This window comes from Trachypithecus francoisi, unplaced genomic scaffold (assembly GCF_009764315.1).
Source record: "Trachypithecus francoisi isolate TF-2019V2 unplaced genomic scaffold, Tfra_2.0 Lachesis_group6, whole genome shotgun sequence".
Classification (NCBI taxonomy): Eukaryota; Metazoa; Chordata; class Mammalia; order Primates; family Cercopithecidae; genus Trachypithecus; species Trachypithecus francoisi.
Window position 1 is genome coordinate 111,268,107 of NW_022681471.1, and position 20,328 is coordinate 111,288,434.

The following is a 20,328-nucleotide window of genomic DNA, read 5'->3' on the forward strand; positions in this document are numbered from 1 at the left end:
TGGAAAAGGGGGATTTCAGAACATAGTAATGGAGAAAATTGAGACAAACCTCAGTTTCAGACAGAAATTATTTTATTCTCTTATTCTCAGGACAAAAACTGATCTCTGATCAAAGTTGGAGACAGAATACAATGACATTTAATGTTTGCCTTACGATTGAAAATTTATTCTTTTATTTGATCAGGTTTATTGAGACAAATTTACAATTAGAAAAGTTTATTCTTTTCAGAGAGCAATTCTTTTAGTTTTGACAAAAGCATACAGTTGTGTAGCCACTACCACAATCATGATATAGATCAGTTTCCATCACCCATCACTCCATGCCACTTTTTAGTTAATCCCTTACCCTTACCTCTGGTCCTTGGCAATCACTGATCTTTTTCTGTCCAGAATGTCATATAAATAGAATTATAAATTCTATGGCCCTTTGAATCCGGCTTCCTATCCTTAGCATAATGTGCTGTGATTCATTCATGTTGTTATGTTTATTGGTTTATTTTTGTTGTTGCTGTTTTGATCTTACCCCACTAGCAAAAATTCTGCAGTTGAGTTTCTTGGTAAGAATCTCAGGTTCAGCACATCCCCAGTGTAATAGACAAGCCTCACCCTAGCAAAATCCGTTTTGTGATCATAGTATCTCTTCTACCAGGAAGAATTTATTAGTTTACTTTTTATTGCTAAGTATCACAGGTTATGTAAACATCTGTGATACTTCTATCACATATTGTTTATCCATTTTCCCACTGAAGGCCATTTGGTTTGCTTCCAGTTTTAAGCAATTATGAACACAGCTACCATAAACACTCCTGTACAGATTCTTGTGTGAAGATAAGGTTTTCCACCTTTGGGTAAGCTATATATTTAACATTGAAAGAAAGGTTCAGTTTGCGTGTTAAGAAGTAACATATAAAAATTCCAGTTGCTGAACATCCTTCCTAGCCTGTGAAATTGTCAGGTTGTTTGTTCATTTGGATGCTCTATTTAATTTTTGCTCTTATTTTTGTTTTAGCATACTAATCAGTGTGTAGTGGTATCTCATGGTGGTATGATGATGTTGGGCATTTCCTTTTCTTGTCCTTAAGCTCAGGCCTCTCTCTTCCTCACTAAAGTGTTTGTTTATTTAAATCTTTTGCCCATCTTGGTTAGAATGTTTGTTTTCTTCTTACTATTTTATTATTGAGTTTTGAGATTTCTGTATGTATCCTAGATATGATTCATTTCCTTTACCAGATATATGCTTTAAAAATATTTACTCCAATCTCTGGCTTTTCCCTTCATTCTGTTAACAATGTTATCAGAAGAGCAGAAGATGTACATATATATATATACACACACACACACACACACAATATATATATCGTGTGTGTATAAATATGTAAATCTATCATACATATATGGGTGGACACATATCTATGTATGTGTATATATGTGATATATACATGTGTGTATATAAATATCATAAAACTTTAAAAATACATATATTACACAACTTTTTTAAATGAATGAGCTCTTTCAGAGTTGTGTTTAAAAATTTTTTGCTTACCTCAAGTTCAAAGAGATGTCTTTGTATGATTGTTCTAGGAGTTTTATGGTCTCAGGTTTACATTTAGGTATCTGATTCAAGTTGACTTGGTTTTTGTGTAGTTTATGAGTTGTGAATGAGATTCATAGTTTCTTATGGATATCTAACTGTTATAGGAACCTTTTTTGAACATACCATTCTTTCTCCATTGAATTGCTTTGCATTTTTCTTAAAAAGATTGACAGAGATAAAAAGTATTGACAAGGATGTGGAGAAAAGGGAGTTCTTGTACTTGGTAGGAATGTAAATTGGTACAGTCATTATGGAAAACAGTATGGAAGTTCCTCAAAAACCTAAAAGTAGAACTACTGTATGATCCAGCAAACTCTCCTCTGGGTATATACCCAAAGGAAATGAAATCACTACTGCATAGGGACAGCTGCACTTCCAAGTTCATGGCAGCATTATTCACACTAGCCAAGATATGGAAATAATGTGTGAGTCAGTGGTTTAATCGATCAATAACTTGTGGCATATATACAATGAAATACAACTCAGCTTTAAAAAAGAAGGCAATCCTGCCATTTGTGACAATATAAATGAATCTGGAGAACATTATGTAAAGTGAAATAGGCCAGACACAGAAAGAAAAATATCACATAATCTTATTCATATGTGGAATCTAAAAAATGTTGAATACATAAAAACAGTTGAATGGTAGTTACCAAGGCAGGGAAGATAAGGAAGTGGGGAGCTGTTGGTCAAAGGGTACAACATTGCAGGTATATAGGATAAATAAATCTAGAGATTGAATGTACAATATGATGACTACACTTAATAATATTATATCTCATACTGGAAATTTTCCAAGACAGTAGAATTCAGGTGCTCTTACAACAAAAAAGTAACTATATGAAGGGATGGATGTCTATTTGCATGACTGTGGTAATTATTTTACTACGTTATGTATATCAAAACAATGTTGACTACCTTAAACATATACAATAAAAATCCACAATTGACCAAATACGTGTGGGTCTACATTACAAATATCTCTTCTGTTCCTGCCTGTCCTTTCACCAATACTGCATTGTCTTGATTAGTGTAACTTTATAATAATTATTGGAATCTGGTAAAATGTATCCTCCAACTTTGTTCCTTTAAAAAAAATACCCTTTTGCTCTTCTAACTCCTTTGCATTTTGACCTAAATTTAGAATCGATTTGTTCATTTCTAGGACAATTCCTGTGGGATTTTGATCGGGTTTGAGCTGAATTTATAGATCAGTTTTGTTAAAATTGCTCTTTTAACAAGAGTCTTGTAATCTGTGAACATTATATATCCCTCCATTAAGTTATTTGATTACTATTATCAGTGTTTATACTTTTCAGTAGATTGAATCTTACATACATTTTGTCAGATTTATATCTGTTTCATGTTTTTGGTGCAAATTTAAATGATATTTTTCATAAGCTTTAAAAATATTAGAATAGTTATTAATTAACAGAACAATTTCAAAGAAAATACAGAGTTACTGTATATATTTCATCCAGTTTCCCCTATTGTTAAAAACTAAGGAACCAACATTGTTGTGCTAATATAGATAAAATGTCACATTATATTAGTATTTTATTAATGTCATTTTTTTTGTTCCAGGATGCTATGCAAAGTACCATATTATATTTATATCTCATGTCTCATTAGGCTTATCTGTTCTGTGACAGTTCCTCAGACTTTTCTTGTTTTTGTGACCTTGTCAGTTTTGAAGAGTGCTGGCCAGGCAATTTGTACAATTTTTTCTCAGTTGGAATTTGTCTAATTTTTTTCATGATTAGAATGGAGTTGAAAGTTTGGAAGGAAGACCACAAAGATAAATTGCCATTCTCATCACATTATATGAGAAATATATGTTATCAATACAATTTATAAATATTGATGTTAATCTTGATCATTTGGCAGTAGTAGTATTTGCCAGGTTTGTCCACTATAGAGCTACTTTTTAAATGATATTTTTTAAAATTAAATTTCCAATTGCTCATCATGAGTATATAGAAGTACAATTGATTTTTTAAATCGACTTATCATCCTGTAATCTTGTTAAAGTTACTTATTAGTTCATCCAGCTTCTTTGAGATTCCATTGGGTTTCCAAGGTAGAAAATCATGGCATTTGCAAGTAGACATAATTTTATTTCTTCATATCCACTTTGTATCCACATATGCTTGCGCATATGAATGTAAGTATATATTCATGTGTCTACGTAGGTACTTGTCTTATTGCATTGTCTGGGACCTGAAATACAATGTTCAATAGGACTGATAAGAATGTTTTGCTTTTTTCTGAAATCGTGAAGAAAGTATTCAGTTTTTCATTATTACATATTATATTATTTGTAGGGTTTTTAAAAGATATCATTTAGCAAGTGCAGGAAGTCCTTTCTCTATTTTTCTGAGAGTTTTTAGTGTAAATGGATGTTGAACTTTGTCAAATCTTTTTCTGCACTTATTGAGATGATCACATTGTTTTGCTTCTTTGTTGATGTGATGAATGGCATCATTTTAAACTGAGGGATATTTTCTCTGATAATCAGCCTACCTCACAATCTTTCTCTTTAGCACCAGTAAAGTCCCTGGAGAAGAACCTTCACGTGTATGCAGTTTTCTTTTATTGTTTGCAGCTCTAGGGAATTCTGTAGTCTCTTGCTAGCCCACATTGGCATTTAGCAAATTGTTAAATATTTTAGTGAAATCTTTTTAGCCACTTGTCTAACAACCCTGTCTTCTTCCTGTGCTCTGCCATAGGTGAGACAATGTCTGTGCTACATTTTACTTTAGAAGTGCCTGTCTTTCCAAGATCTTAGCCTCGTTGGTTATTCTATAACCTCAGATCTCTGATGGGTACAATAAAATTCATGATTTTATATTTGGTGCTTTTTTTTTCTCATTGTTAGTGTGGAAATGACAGCCTTCTCAGCTTTTTAAATTCTAGGCAGAAGTAGGTAGTCCTTGTGATTAGAAGAAATTGACTTATCTCTAACAATGAAATGATTCAGGGATGTTCTTACCCCAGAGGATTTTACCTGTAACTTCTTTGTGAAGAATAAAATGTAGCAATGGGGTTGGTTTCAGCTCATATGCAGCATAGGCAAGGCTAATTTAAAAACTGTGTTCTGTATAGCATCTAGTCCTTTGCTGGAAGTTAAGACTTGGATAATAACTGTGTTTGCATTTAAGGAAACTCTCTCTCTGGGCTTTAAAATGAAGAAGATAAGAGATAATTATATCACTTTTGGCAGAGCAAATTAAAAGCAGAATAGGATATGAAGCTGTCTGAAATTGCATAAATCAAACCTGCTGGCTGTTTTCCCTAAGTAAAAAACTAATGGGTACCATCCAGAGGTGAATTCCATGTTGTTTTTTTAACAAACATGTGAATGGTATCAATCAATGAAGTTTAACTTTGTTCATATTATGAAATTTTATATGGAAGTACATGACATTAATATATTCTTTAATTCCATAAATATTCATTGACCATCTAAAATGTAACAGAGCTACTCTCCCAGATATAGAAGAAACATTCAGACAGGCAATTTGGAGACCTGAGTTTTAGCCCTGATGTTATTATTAATCCTCTGCATGATCTTAGATAATTCAGTTCTCTGAAAAAAACTAGTGAGGGTGAATCATGTCAAGAATTACAGATATGCAGCCATCTCAGTCCCTCTTACCCAATCGATTTCACCCAGTAATTAGGGCAGACTAGGTTATTCATATGTGATTATTCCACCTAAGATAAATGGACAAAGAGCAAACAATAGTGAAGAATTACAAGACCAAGATTTGGGGGAGGAAGAAGACCTTTAGAGGTGCAACCAGCATTAAGGATCCTTGTTGAGCCAGGATAATATGCCAATCCACAAAGAATGGTTAAGGGCCTTAGATATTATTTTTGGTAGCCTTGCAAGGCTAAATAGATAAAACTGGGTGTCCATAGTCCACCAAGAATAGGAATCCTGCTAATTCCCCACCATACCCTTCACTTTGGGCTGGGATCCTGAAGAGTCTTCTCCTAGGATTAAGAATGAATTGGAAGTAAACCAATCTTCACAAGAATTTTCAGTACAGATTTAGTCATATGAAAGTTCCAAAAATCCTCAGTCCTTGAACTTGGATTAAGATAGTCCTTGACTGCTAAAATTTCTGGAATGCCTCATAGGAAAAATAAAATAAAATGTGAAGACAGATATTGATATAGGAGTCACAAGGAAATTATTTAGGGAGATAGTGAGGGGTAAAGAAGTCTTGGGTAAGGTTTCCCTTTGATAAAAAGCAGCCCCCAAATCATTTCTTTTCTAACAAAAAGTAGCCTGTAAAATTGAGCTGCAGACATACATAAGCAAGCTGGAAGCTTGCATGGGTGAATGTCAGCAGCTGTGACAATAGGAAAAGGCTACCTAGGGGCTAAGCGTGTCCAAAATGGTGGCTCCATCTTCCCTTTTCTTTGTCAACCATGTGTACAGTAAGGAGAAGACAACATGGCACTGGCCAGGTAGAAAACCCATTTGCATAATAAAAGATTAGGGTGGGTGGCCAGCTTCCTCGTGAGCTATGTAAATGTCATACCTGGTCCAACCAATCTTTGGGCCCTGCCTAAATCAGACACCACCTCCTCAAGCCAGTCTATAAAACCCTGTGCACTTCACCATGGGACTGGAAGACCCACTCAGGAGGCCCTCTCTCTCTGCAGGAGAGAGCTATTCTCTTTTCTCTTTCTTTTCACCCATTTAAACCTCCGCTCTTAACCTCACTCCACGTGTTCATGTCCTTGATTTCCTTAGCATGAGGCAATGAACCTCGGGTCTTACCTCACATGAATGATGCCACTTCATTGTGGGGACTTGTCTGGTATTGGAATACAGGGTATATTTATTGAAACAGTGAGTACAGGTGTGAACTTCAACTCTGTCCTTTCACTTAGAGGCTCTCGACCTTCATTTTAAAGTCAGACCAAACCAAAATACTGGGCCCCCATCAGTCATTTAAAAAATGATTAGCATAGCTGCCGGCCTTACAAGACTTGGGGTATAGGCTTGCTGCGGAGAATATGGAGAATCCTCCACTATCCATGTTGCTGGGTATGTTGGCCATGTTTTGAACCAGTTTCCTTTCACAGAGGACCTAGTCATCATGTGGGACTGGAAGAGTTCCTGAAACAACTGAGGGTTTCTGGCCAGGGCTACACTCCGGTGTTACCAGAAGGCTTCTGGACTGACCCCAGGCTCCGACTGCCCAACTGGGCATTGGCAACAGGATCTCCAGCTTTTCCTATGGTAATTTCCTCCTTTCCGGCCCACAACTGCCATGTCTTCTATCCTGTCTCTGCATGCAACATTATGGGAATTTTTACAGTTCAGGGCAGGGAAATCACTTGAGGCAAGATCAGGAAATGCCATAGTAACTGGGGATAAAACTCAAGGGAAGGCCGTTTTTGTAATTTTAGAGGAACAGAAGGTCTCTCCCCGCCCACCCACAGTGAGTGTCTCTTTCTGCCCTTGGTCGGTAGAGCACATGGCATTTCAAGGTCACTCTCTGTCCTTGGGCTGGAGAGCACATGGCATTTCAAGGTCAACATCGCCACCTAGTGGAATAGTAATCCTCTCCATGGGGCACATTTTTGTCCCTTTGCAGAAACACTCTAGCTTCCCAGTTCTCCTCCCTTTTTGTGCCCCTCTACTAGAGACCAGGATTTATGCTGCTTCTGTAAATGGGGAAACTCTGCCTTCAACCATGAGGAGGAAAATGTCCTCCGAAATCAAATTTTAGTCTTGATACTGTCCCATCAGCAGGAAAACTGTCATTCAGTCCCTACATTCTTTTATGGTACCTATTCTACCTCCAATTAAAATGGTACCTAAAATAGTAAGGAAATTTTAAGTCCAGAAGTTAGCCGGAGACAATCTATAAGAGTAAACATTTCAGCATGCGCCGTAATAGTTTCTTGGTCTGGTCCCCAGGCAAGAGGGACTGCTATCGCCTTTGTTTGAGACTATAAACTGTAAACCAAGCTCCTCCCAGAGTTAGTTCAGCCTATGCCCAGGGATGGGTAAGGACAGCTTGGGGGCTGGAAGCAAGATGGAGTTGGTTGGGTCAGATCTCTTTCACTGTCTCGTTCACAATTTTGTGACTTACCACCTCTTTGAAAATACCTCATACACTCGTGGCTAAGTCATAACCTAATTAACGTTTGTTGGTTTGATCTATGAAGCTACTTTTGGCAAAGTTCAAAAGCAGAAAAATCTTAACTGCTTGGCATAGCTAAAGGTGAGTAACAAGGGTTTTAAAAGGATTTTCTTTTTCTTTTTTTCAATACAAAGTCTAGCTCTGTCACCCAGCCTGGAGGGCAATGGTGAGATCTTGACTCACTGCAACCTCCACCTCCCGGGTTCAGGCAATTCTCCTGCCTCAGCCTCCCAAGTAGCTGGGATTACAGGTGCATGCCACCACACCCAGCTAATTTTTGTATTTTTAGTAGAGACGGGGTTTCACCATGTTGGATAGGCTGGTCTCAAACTCCTGACCTCAGGTGATCCACCTGCCTCCCAAAGTGCTGGGAATACAGGTGTGAGCCACTGCACCCAGTCAAAAGGATTTTCTTAAAGAGTGCTCAGCTTAATTAAAAGTGGATATCCAAGCTATAGGTATATTTAAAAGGCCTTTATGTTTGTTTGTTTGTTTTTTTTAATCTTCTTGGGTGTTGTTTTTATGGGAAAAAATTTTTTTTTTTCTTCTTAGTCAATTGAATTATTTTTCTCCATTTTTTGTCTTGCCACTCTTAATGCATACATGAGAGGCCCTAAGGTAACTTCTGGTAGCTTGGGACTACTTGGGAAAAACAGAGGAGGCACCACAGACCCCATTTTGGAGAAATACTCTGTTTTCCTCATGAAACCCAAGGAATTAAAAATGAATAGATCCCTCTCAAAACAAAAGGCTCTGTTCTGTCTTGCATTGTATTATCTGATGGTTTTGAGTTTTGGGGGTATCAGAAATTACTTCTCATTATGAGAGAGCTTTGGTGTGTAATAACTGGGTAGGAAATACTTTAAGGGATGGCTAATAGTAGTTATGGTAGGATACTTGACTCTGTAGAGTTGAATAAGAGAAGCATGCTCTTGGCCACCTGGAAGATATGGAAACATCCCTAACCCCCACCCACTGAGAGATGAGACTCCTGTGGGGGATGGGTTGATTACGAAGTGGGCTGGTTGGCTTTCAGTTGCCTTGCAATGAAATGCACAGTTGAAGCATTTCACTGTCTTCTCCCATAGTATTTTCCTCCTTGGGGGATCCAGGATCCACTATAAAATGGTACCCTTAATTTTTGGAATTTATCTTTGCCTTCATCTGTGCCTGCTTATTTGGCTCTAGAAATGCATGCTCTCCTGGCCCTCTTCCTCCAAGGGCTACACCCTGAAGCCAGTAGTCCAATTAAGAAACTGGCAAATGAAAAATCTTACAAGTGCTGAATCTTCTGTCTGACTGTGTAGCTATATATGTCTTGTGTGTAATGTCTATAAAAAGAGCTCTAATTGATTGGCTTAAAGAAAAATAAGCACTTAAATTGAATATTTTAAAGGAAAGATAAAAGCTATAATGCCTTATAGTTCATGTGACTTCAATCTTTAAGAAACAAAATTAGTCTTAAGGATTATTGGTAAAATACAAGTGTCATCAAAATACAAATGGTGGTCTAAATTATAAAAGTCAGATACTAGGTTTGCTAAATGTTTCAATAAACTGCCTGCTTTATAACTTGGTAAGGTCTGGGGATATATGAAATTAACCATGCCCTTACCTATGCTGGAAAAAGTCAGACTTTATCTGTGCCTAGTACATAATCAAAACAACTTACTAGGCTTCACATTAAAGTTAAAAATTGCTGAAAGTTACCATTATAACATGTAATTTAAACTACTAAAAATGGATTTACATGCAAGGTGTGTAAAAACAGTAAAATGTGTTTTTAATAAAAGATTATAAGAAGACATGGAAATGTAAGTTTTGCTTAGGGATAAAGGATTGTCTTAAATTAGATAAGATAAAGCTGAAGGTTTAATTAAGTGTGGAATGATTATAAAAATTAATCTTGCAAAAATTCCATGTGTAAACATTAACTAAATTCAAAAGCATATTATATGGTCTTTTCATAAATTGAGCATTGAAATAAAAGCACAGCACGGTTGTCATAAGATCATAAGATGTTAGTCTGCCCTTGAGAAAGGTGAGAAAAGGATGGTAAAAATTTCACCTCATGGTCAAATTGGTTAAGATTAGGTGGAACTGTCTACGAGGTTTTGCTTAAAAATTGGGGTTAACATTAATAAAATAATCCAAGGGTAAAATTTGACTTCAAACAAGATTTTCATGTAATACTAAAGGCTAATGAAAGATATTTACCTTTTTAAAATTTTTGAGTCATTATTTTGGCAAAATAAATAATTTATGGTAATCTGGAATTCTATTTCATAACATCAAGTGTTTAAACTGCTAACATATTTAATAGGCTTCCAAAAATCAAACCTCAGTTTCAAAATTGTCTTTCCTGACACCTGGCTTTTCAGAGGCTCTAGAATGGTCCCCGGAATGCCCAGAAAAGAAAGGTAAACAGGATTATTTAACATGTTTAGGTATGTGAAATTGCCAAAATGATGTTTATATTGAGATGGAGTCTCCCTCTGTTGCCCAGGCTGGAGTGCAGTGGCACGATCTCGGCTCACTGCAAGTTCCGCCTCCCAGGTTCACACCATTCTCCTGCCTCAGCCTCCCAAGTAGCTGGGAGTAGAGGCGCCCACCACCACACCCGGCTAATTTTTTGTATTTTTGTAGAGACGGGGTTTCACCGTATGAGCCAGGATGGTCTCGATCTCCTGACCTGATGATCCACCTGCCTTGGCCTTCCAAAGTGCTGGGATTACAGGTGTGAGCCACCGTGCCCGGCCTTCAGGTTATATTTTACTGGATAATATTAATATATGTTCCAAAATTGTGTGGATGTCTAAAATTCTAATGTCTAAGTATATGCTATCAACCACAATTAAGGTTGAAGTTATTATAAACCACAGAAATAACCAAATCTCTTTGTCAGTAATGTTTTTAACTCTAACTATCCTGGAAATTTTGTCATTTGCAGACAGTTGTTGTCTTGCTTTGCTGCTTCTCAAAAGATGGTTTATAATCAAGCTATAGGACTTTAACAGGTGCCCTCAAATGCAGGTCTCTAATAGCTTTGAAGATTGTAACACTGGAATAGAGAAAAAACATACAGTAGTCATGAAGAGCTGAAATGTTCATGAATATCAAAAAGGAGTTAACTGCAGGAACTACACTAATAGAAGTCTGAAGTAATCTTTTTTTTAAACTTTTTTCTTGAAACATTGCTAATCCTTGTTTTGTTCTTCAACATCAAGGCAATCTTTCTTTTTAAGCTATCTATAGCTTTTAACAATGAAGTATACTTCTGTAAACAAAAAGAAAATTTGAAGCATATTTGTTTCTTACTGGCTGATTCCTCTAAACTTTGGAATCTATTTGTGAGTATTCTTAACTTATGGCAACATAGTTATTTGCATCAGTGCAATAAGAATCCATTTTCTTTTGCAACAGGACACAATTGGAGGAACTGGTTGTTTTACCAAGGCTTTGGCTGGAAGGGTGTGTTTTCCTTTAAGGAATCAAGCTTGATTTGCAGAGCCCATAAAATCCCCTTGGGAAGACTGGTCTCATGCCCTTGCCTACGCAGTCCCTGTACAGGGTTCCCGACCTGTGGTCAGTAAAGAATGTCACTTTCTAACAGGCCCAGGAACTCCAAGTTTATCTTGGAACCTTAAGAGGAAAGGATTACCCATCTCACAGGTATTTGAGGGTACAAATCAATGGCTGGGCTTGGCTTTAAAAGGTTTTATCTGAGATTCCTTGTGGAGCAGAGTTCCATCAAAACCAACCCAAAAGGCCTATGTAGAAATAATTATTCTTCCTGTACTTTATGCAAATAATCAGGCCACGTATAAGACTAAAGTTTATTCTACAAACAACACAGTCCTATCATAATTTGTTTTTACTGAAAATGAGGACTGGAGAGAGAAAAATTATGCTGCAAAACTTATCATACATTTATCATTAAGTTCTGGTTTCATTGGTTGTTTTTAATTTTTTTTCCTACATTTTAGACTAACTCTGCTTATTTCTGTGAATCAAGTAGTGATCTCCCGCAGCACAGAAGAAACAAAAAGGGATGGGTAATGTAAAAATCTTGATCAATATCCTAGTTCTGGGCAATTATCCTGCAAATCCTGCCATGTAATGAAAGTAAATAAGGTGCCCATAACCCAGAGGTTTCTTTGATTGGGAAAATAAAACCAAGGAAATTCAAAGACCCACAAAGGGAAATTCTATATATTGGCAAGTAAAATTTTAGGTGGAAATAATCTACACTACTCTTCTGGGAATTGCCATACTCACTCTACTATTTGCAGTAGAGCTATACACAATAACACCTTCTAACTGGAATATCAGACAGTTCCCATTGCTGTACTATTTTGCTTGATTATTATCCTTATAGGAGGAATAATAGTTACTGACAAGAAGTAAACATGAAGGTTTTACTATCAATAAATCTGCTAGGACTTTTTATTGGGTTTGGCAATATGCCACACCTTAGCTACGCAAAAAAGCTATAAAAAGATTTTATTTAAGAAAGGATCTTGTATGGTAAATTATTGTCCTAAAGAGAATAACTGGTTGTTTAAAAAGAGGGATATTTAGGACAAGCCAGAAAGTTTAAGAATGTTGTAGATGTCTGTGGAAGTCATGAAAGGATTGATAATTGCAGGAAAAATTTAGCCAAGGTTAACACTAAAGTTACTCTAGCCACGCAATAACGTATTTCTCCCAATTACATAGCAAGTTATAAAAGATGGCCTAGATCTAAGATTATCCCCTAATAACAAGTCAAGAGAGAAAGACAGGTTTTTCTCTCTTTTTTTTTTTTTTTTTGAGGCGGAGTCTCGCTGTCTCCCAGGCTGGAGTCCAGTGACCGGATCTCGGCTCACTGCAAGCTCCGCCTCCCGGGTTTACGCCATTCTCCTGCCTCAGCCTCCCGAGTAGCTAGGACTACAGGCGCCGCCACCACGCCCGGCTAGTTTTTTGTATTTTTCAGTAGAGACGGGGTTTCACCGTGTTAGCCAGGATGGTCTTGATCTCCTGACACCTCGTGATCCGCCCGTCTGGGCCTCCCAAAGTGCTGGGATTACAGGCTTGAGCCACCGCGCCCGGCAGGTTTTTCTCAAAGAAAAATGTTGATTTTATATCAACGCTTAAGGTAAAGTACAGCGACCTCTGGTGGAGGCAAACCAGTATTACAGTCCGTTGGAATGGCTGACAGGTATCAAACTCTACTGTCACAGTTGTGGCCTACAGTACCCCCACTAATAGGGGTAATCTTACTGCTCATATTCAAACTAAAATTTGTCTCTTCTTGCCTAGAAGCAATCAACTCCAAATGGTGCTACAGAAAGAACCACACATGGCCACATTTTACTTCCAAGGACCCTTAGATCAACCCCAGGAGGAGCCCTAGCTGCTTTTCCCCACACAATGCCCAATTTCAGCAGGAAGCCAGAAAGAGTTGTAATCCAACACCCTCTAATAGCAGTTAGGGTTACCACTCCTGAGAGGGGAAGTTAGAAGTTAAAAAGAAATTATTTAGGCAGATAGTGAGAGTAAGGAATCTCTTGCTAAGGTTTCCTTTTAATAAAGAGCAGCCCCCAAATCATTTCTTTTCTAACAAAAAGCAGTCTGTAAAATTGAGCTGCAGACATATATAAGCAAGATGGAAGTTTGCATGGGTGAATGCTGGCAGCTGTGACAATAGGAAAGGCTACCTGGGTGCTAGGCATGTTCAACATGGTGGCTCCATCTTCCCTTTTCTTTGTCAACCACGTGTACAGTTAGGAGCAGACAACATGGCACTGGCCAGGTAGAAAACCCATTTGCATAATAAAAGATTAGGGTGGGGTGTCCAGCTTCTTTGTGTGCTATGTAAATGTCACACTTGGTCCAAGCAATCTTTGGACCCTATATAAATCAGACACCACCTCCTCAAGCCAGTCTTCAAAGCCCTGTGTACTTCACCAGGGGACTGGAAGACCCACTTGGGAGCCCCTCTCTCTCTGCAGGAGAGAGAGCTATTGTCTTTTCTCTTTCTTTCACCTATTAAACCTCTGCTCTTAACCTCACTCCACATGTGTCCATGTCCTTGATTTCCTTGGCATGAGGCAACAAACCTTGGGTATTACCCAGGTGAATGACTTTGCCTCAATATTATATTAAGTCAAAATTATTTCTACAAATAATTTTTCAAACACAATAAGCACAGTTAAATGTAACAGTTTAACCAGGGAACAAGATTCAATGAAAAAAAGAAAGCAGAAAATTAAACAAACAGCTGCAGGGCCTTTATTTTTTGGAAATATTAGTACATTAATGTTATTAGAAATTAACAGTGGAAAAATCCACTGTTGTTATTATGTTCAAGGCTAGAAAATAATAGATCAAAATTTTCTGTAACAGATAAATGAAATTTTCAGTAGCAAATATATGAGAACTGAAAAAGAACATTCTAAGAAGAATGAGATCAATAGCAGACTAGACACAGTGAAAGACAGAAGTAGTCAACTGGGAGTTAGGTGAGAATAAACTTTTTAAATGAAATGAGAATAAAAAACAATCAGAACTACAGAATAAAATAATAGATTTTGAGGACAAAATGAGAAATTGCCTATCACAATTTTAATTGGAATACCAACAGGAGAAGATAGAAGAGAATGGTTTAGAGCAATATTTGAAAGAATAAGTAACAGTTTTTCAGAACTGATGGAAAGTCCAATCCTCGGATTCAAGAATATGAAGGACTCTCACATTAGAGAAATACAAAATATATTTATACCTAGTTACACCATGTTGGAAATGCAAAATAAAAGGAATGAAAAAAAATCTTAAAAGCAGCCAGAATAAAAAAAATAGATTTCCTTTAAAGAAGTTATAAACCACAGAGCCATAGCTAACTTCATGACTCTCCTTTCCTCTATAACTTTCTTTTTGTCTCCTTATTGTATTTATTATTTTAAAGTTTTAATTGAGGATTTGAAATACAGCAATGTGCCTGAAAGCTATCTTTTAAATTACTGAAAGAAAATAATGGTCAGTTTAGAATTATAATAAACAATACATTTTTATAAAAATAATAATAATCCTTGAATTAAAGCAAAATGGACACATTATCCAGACAATTCAACATTGAACATCTGCCAGTCAGGAGGTTCTCCATGAGGGTTCTGCGCCTGTAGCAGACTTCGGCCTTGATGTTGAGGCATTTCTGTACAATCCCTGAAATCTAGGCAGAGGTTCCCAAACCTCAATTCTTGACTTCTGTGCACCCACAGGCTGGATACCACGTGTAAGCTGCCAAGGCTTGGAGCTTGCACTCTTGGAAGCAAACACCCAAGCTGTACCTTGGCACCTCTTAGCCACCACTGGCATGCAAGGCTCCAAGTCTGGAGGCTGCACAGAGCAGGGGAACCCTGGGCCCCACCCATGAAACCGTTTTTCTCTCCTAGGCCTCCAGGCCTGTGATGATAGGAGAAGCTGCCAAGAAGGTGTCTGAAACACCCTGGAGACATTTTCCCAATTGTCTTGGGGATTAACATTTGGCTCCCTGTTATTTATGCAAATTTCTGTAGCTGACTTGAATTTCTCCCCCGAAAATGGGTTTTTCTTTCCTATCACATCATCGGGTTGCAAATTTTCCTAACTTTTATGCTCTGCTTCCCTTTTAAATATTCCAATTCAGATCATTTCTCTCAAGTTCCAAGTTCCACAGATCTCTGGGGCAGGGGCAAAATACTGCCAGTCTCTTTGCCAAAGCATAGGAAGTGTGACCTTTGCTCCAGTTCTCAGTAAGTTCCTCATCTCATTTGAGACCACCTCAGCCTGGATTTCACTGTCCATATCACTATCAGCATTTTGGTCAAAACCATTCAACAAGCCTCTAGAAAGTTCCAAACTTTCTACATCATTCTGACTTCTTCTCAGCCCTCCAAACTGTTCCAACCTCTGCCTGTTACCTAGTTCCAAAGTTGCTTCCGCATTTTCAAGTATCTTTATAGCAGTGTCCCACTTTCTCTGGCACCAATTTACACTATCACTCTGTTTTCTTGCTGCTATAAAGAAATATCCAAGACTGGGAAATTCATAAAGGATAGAGGTTTAATTGACTCACAGTCCCAATTGGCTGGCAAGGTGTCAGGAAACTTACAATCATGGCAGAAGGGGAAGAGGAAGCAAAGACTTTCTTCACATAGTGTCAGGAGAGAGAAGAGTGAAGGGAAGAGGCAAGAGCCCCTTATAAAACCATCAAATCTTATGAGAACTCACTATCATGAGAACAGCATGGGGGTAACCACTCCCATGATCCAATCACTTTCCTCCCTCAAGATGTGGGGATTACAGGTCCCTCCCTTGACATGTGGGGGTTACAATTCGAGCTGAGATTTGGGTGGGTACACAGAGCCAAACCATATCAGCAGGTCTGGGGTAGGACTTTATATTTGAATTTCTTTCTTTCTTTTTTTCTTTTTTGTTCATTTATAGACTTTTATTGACTGGCTTGCATAAGATTTGGGTTTGTTTTCCAAGTGATTGAGTTTTATCAATATTACTTTATTTTTTATTTTAAATTAAAATTTCAATAGTTTTAGGGGTACAAGTGATTTTTGGTTACATAGATTCATTGTATAGTGGTGAAGTCTGAGATTTTAGTGCACCTGTCACCTGAATAATATGTAGTTTCTTATCTCTTATTCCTCCCACTCTCCCCTTTCTGAGTCCCCATAATCTATTATATCCCTCTGTATGCCATTGTGTACTCATAGCTTAGCTCCCACATATAAGTGAGAACATACGGTATTTGGTTTTCCATTCCTGAGTTACTTCACTTAGAATAATGGCCTCCAGCTCCATCCACATAGCTGCAAATCACATTATTTCATTTTTTATGGCTGTGTAGTATTTCATGGTGCATATATACACCAAATTTTCTTTATCCCCTCATTGGTCAATGGGCAGTTAGGTTGGTTCCATATCTATGCAACTGTGAATTGTGCTGCAATAAACACACATGTACAGGTTTTTTAAAGATAAGGACTTGTTTTCCTTTAGGTAGATACCCAATAGTGGGATTGTTGCATCAAATTGTAAATCTACTTTTAGTTATTTAAGGAATCTCCCTACTGTTTTCCATATAGGTTGTATTAATTTACATTCCCAGCAGCAGTATATAAGCATTCCCCTTTCACCACATTTATGCCAACCTCTATTGTTTTTGAACTTTTCATTAATGACCATTCTTGCACCACAGTCAAGCTAATTTACATATCCATTACCTGACATAGTTACTATTTTTATGTATGCAGTGAAAACACTTAAGATCTACTTTCTTAGCAGATTTCAAGTAAACAATACATTATTAGTAACTGTAATCACTATGCTGTACATGTCTTGAGTGTGTTTCAACTTATAAGTGAAAGTTTATACCCTTTGACCAAAATTCCCCTATTTCCCCTAGTCCCCTTTCCCCTCGGAGCCATCATTCTACTCTCTGCCTTTTGGTTCAAAGTTTTAAAATTCCACATATAAATGAGATAATGCAGTATTTATTTTTCTGTGACTGGCTTATTGCATTTAGCAAAATGTCATCTAGTTTCATCAGTATTATCACAAATGACAAAACTTTCTTATTTTGTAAGGCTGAAAAATATTATTTTGTATTTATTTTTTAAATTTATTTTAATTTTAGATTTGAAAGTACATTTTTGGCTGGGTGCGGTGGCTAATGCCTGTAATCCCAGCACTTTGGGAGGCCAAGATGGGCAGATCACCTGAAGTCAGGAGTTTAAGAACAGCCTAGCCAACATGGTAAAACCCTGTCTCTACTAAAAACACAAAAATTAGCCAGGCACAGTGGTGCATTCATGTAGTCCCAGCTAGTCTGGAGACTGAGGCAGGAGAATCGCTTGAACCCGGGAGGCAGAGGTTGCAGTGAGCCGAGATTATACCACTGCACTCCAGCCTGGGTGACAGAGCAAGACTCTGACACACACATAGAAAAAAGTGCATTTTCTTGTTTGTTATGTGGGTATGACATGTGTAATGGTGAGGGTTGGGCCTTCAGTGTACTTATTACCCCAATATTGGAGACTGTAGCCAGTAGGTAATTTTTCAACCCTTGTCCTCACTTTGGAAATCCCAGAGTCTGTTCTCTCCATCTTTATGTCCATGTGTACTCTTTGATTAGCTCCCACTTACAAGTGAGAATATGCTATATTTGGTTTTATGCTTCTGTGTTAGTTCACTTAAGACAATGGCCTCCAGCTTCATCCCTGTTGCTACAAAGGGGACACGATTTTCTTCTTTCTTGTAGCTGTGGAATATTTCATCATGTATTTACAGCATTTTTTCTTTATCCATTCAAATGCTGGTGGACACTTAGGTTGGTTCCATGACTTTCATATTATATACAGTGCTTCAATAAACATACAAGTGCAGATGTCTTTTTGATATAATGACTTTTTTTTTTCCTTTGGGTAAATACCAAGTATTAGATCTATTTTTAGTTTTTTGAGATATCTCCAAACTGTTTTTCATAGAGATTGAGCTAATTTACATTCACACCAACAGTGTATGACTACTGCTTTTCTCCAAATCCACACCAACATCTTATTTTTTGACTTTTTAAGTGATTTGTTTTTCTAAGACCACCAGAGCGGGCACAAAAGAACCAGCGAGTAGGCAAGGGTAGGAGCAAAACTGCAAATTTATTTTTTGGTCACCCAGCTTCAAGGAAGAAGGTGTGGGGGTGAGGTCTATCCGCCTCCGGCAAAGGAGGCCAAGAGAGTCACCCGGTGGAGCTCTTGGGTGGAGTTCCTGCAGTCCTGACAGGAGTGGGGGGGCTGGGAAGTCCGCACGGGGCGTCTGCCGGGAGCGGCTTTTCTAGGAGTGAGAGGGCAATAGACGGGGCACGGGCGTGTCGGGGGGCGTTCTGCAGGTGCGACCAGGTAAATCTTGGTCTCTTCGGATTGACGTCACCTGGCGCATGCCCAGTTGGTCTGCACCTTCCCGGGCGCCGGCTGCATTTTCGCGCGCATGGGAAAAGTTGGTGATGAAGAACCCGGAAGTGCGCCATCCTGCCTCTGTTCGTCCAAACATTAAGAATAGCCATTCTGAATGGTGTGAGATGGTATCTCAGTGTTTGTTTACAAATTGAAGCACAGGTTTTAACTAGCATTTCTCCGATGATAAGTGATACTGAGCATTTTTTGATGTATTTGTTGGCTGCTTGCACTTCTTCTTTCAAGAAATGTTTGTTCATGTCCTTTGCCCAACTACTAATCGAGTTGTTTGTTCTTCTTCTTTAGCTGTTTGAATTCCTTGTAAATTCTAGCAAGTTACCAGGTGATGCTAATCCTGCTAATCTTGGAAGCACACTTAGAGAAACTGTTCTAGATTCGTCAGAGAAGGAAACCATGTTGCCAGATATTGAGCTCCAAAGGAGTGATCTCTCACAAGTTAATAGTGACCCCTTGAATTCATTTCCTCTAAGAAAAAATAAGTGGGCATATTAAATATAGACTTTAGTCTAACAAATATTCTTTCATCTTTTTGCCAAATACTATTTTATTTTCTTCCCAGATGTGATATAAATTGATGCATGTCCAAATTGAAGCACAGTCTGCTGATAGATCAATATTTGTAGTTCATTTTGAAATAGTCAAGTTAGTCATTTGGGTACTTGAAAGTAAGTTCCACCTTTAGAATGAAAATCCATTTTGTTTATAAAACTATTTCACTCATTAGTAATGATCTCTTCTATACCCAAAAAGAAAAAAGTTGCATGAGGGTTCAGAGAAGAGTTTTCCACAGAATTTTAATATACATTTCATTAAGAAGTGCTTTATTGTTGCGTTGTTATTATTTAGTGATGTCCATGAATATGTTCAGTCAAATTCCTTTGGTATTAAATGACTAGAAGTTTAATAAGACAAATAGAGTTTTCTGACTTGCCTTTCCTGGTTCTCCCTTATACTAGTCTTAGAAACCTCCCAAGGGCTAGCTGTTGGTAAGATGTTGATTGCCTCAGGTCATTCAAATTTTCTACAGGTCTATCTTTAAAAGAATTAATGATTAACTTAATCTAATCTATTGGAAGTCAGGGGTTGGGGTAGGGGAGGAGGGTGGCTAAAACACTCCTGAGTTACATATGTGCTTCTTATGGGGTCAGGATCACTTGGGAGCTTCGGAGATTTTCATGATTCCTAATGGGCCACTTGAGCCAATTCAAAAATATTTACTCAGGTAACTCTATATGGTGATATTTTGATTTGATAACTTGAATATGTGTACAATAAATGAACATATAAATGTGTCACTTTATGCCACATTTATAATAGTGTATGGGGTAGGGAAATATAGTTATCCTTATAGTTTCTCATTTTAATACTGAGCATAGAGTCATCCAAATAAGATTTTTTTTTAATAAACAAGACGGGAAATTATTTTGAGCAGTGGTGTGAAGAGTCTTTTTGAATTTCCTTTGGTTGTTATGGCAATGGCAATTGATAAATTTGCCTGCAATTTTTAAAATATTTTAATATAGAGACTATTCAAATAGCTAGATATAATTGCATTTTAAAT

The 20,328-nt window shown here is 37.6% G+C and overlaps 1 pseudogene; it reads right to left on the reverse strand.

The window, feature by feature from the left end:
• Positions 1–512: 512 nt before the first annotated feature.
• LOC117078701 lies at positions 513–656 on the reverse strand (annotated as a pseudogene).
• Positions 657–20,328: the final 19,672 nt, after the last annotated feature.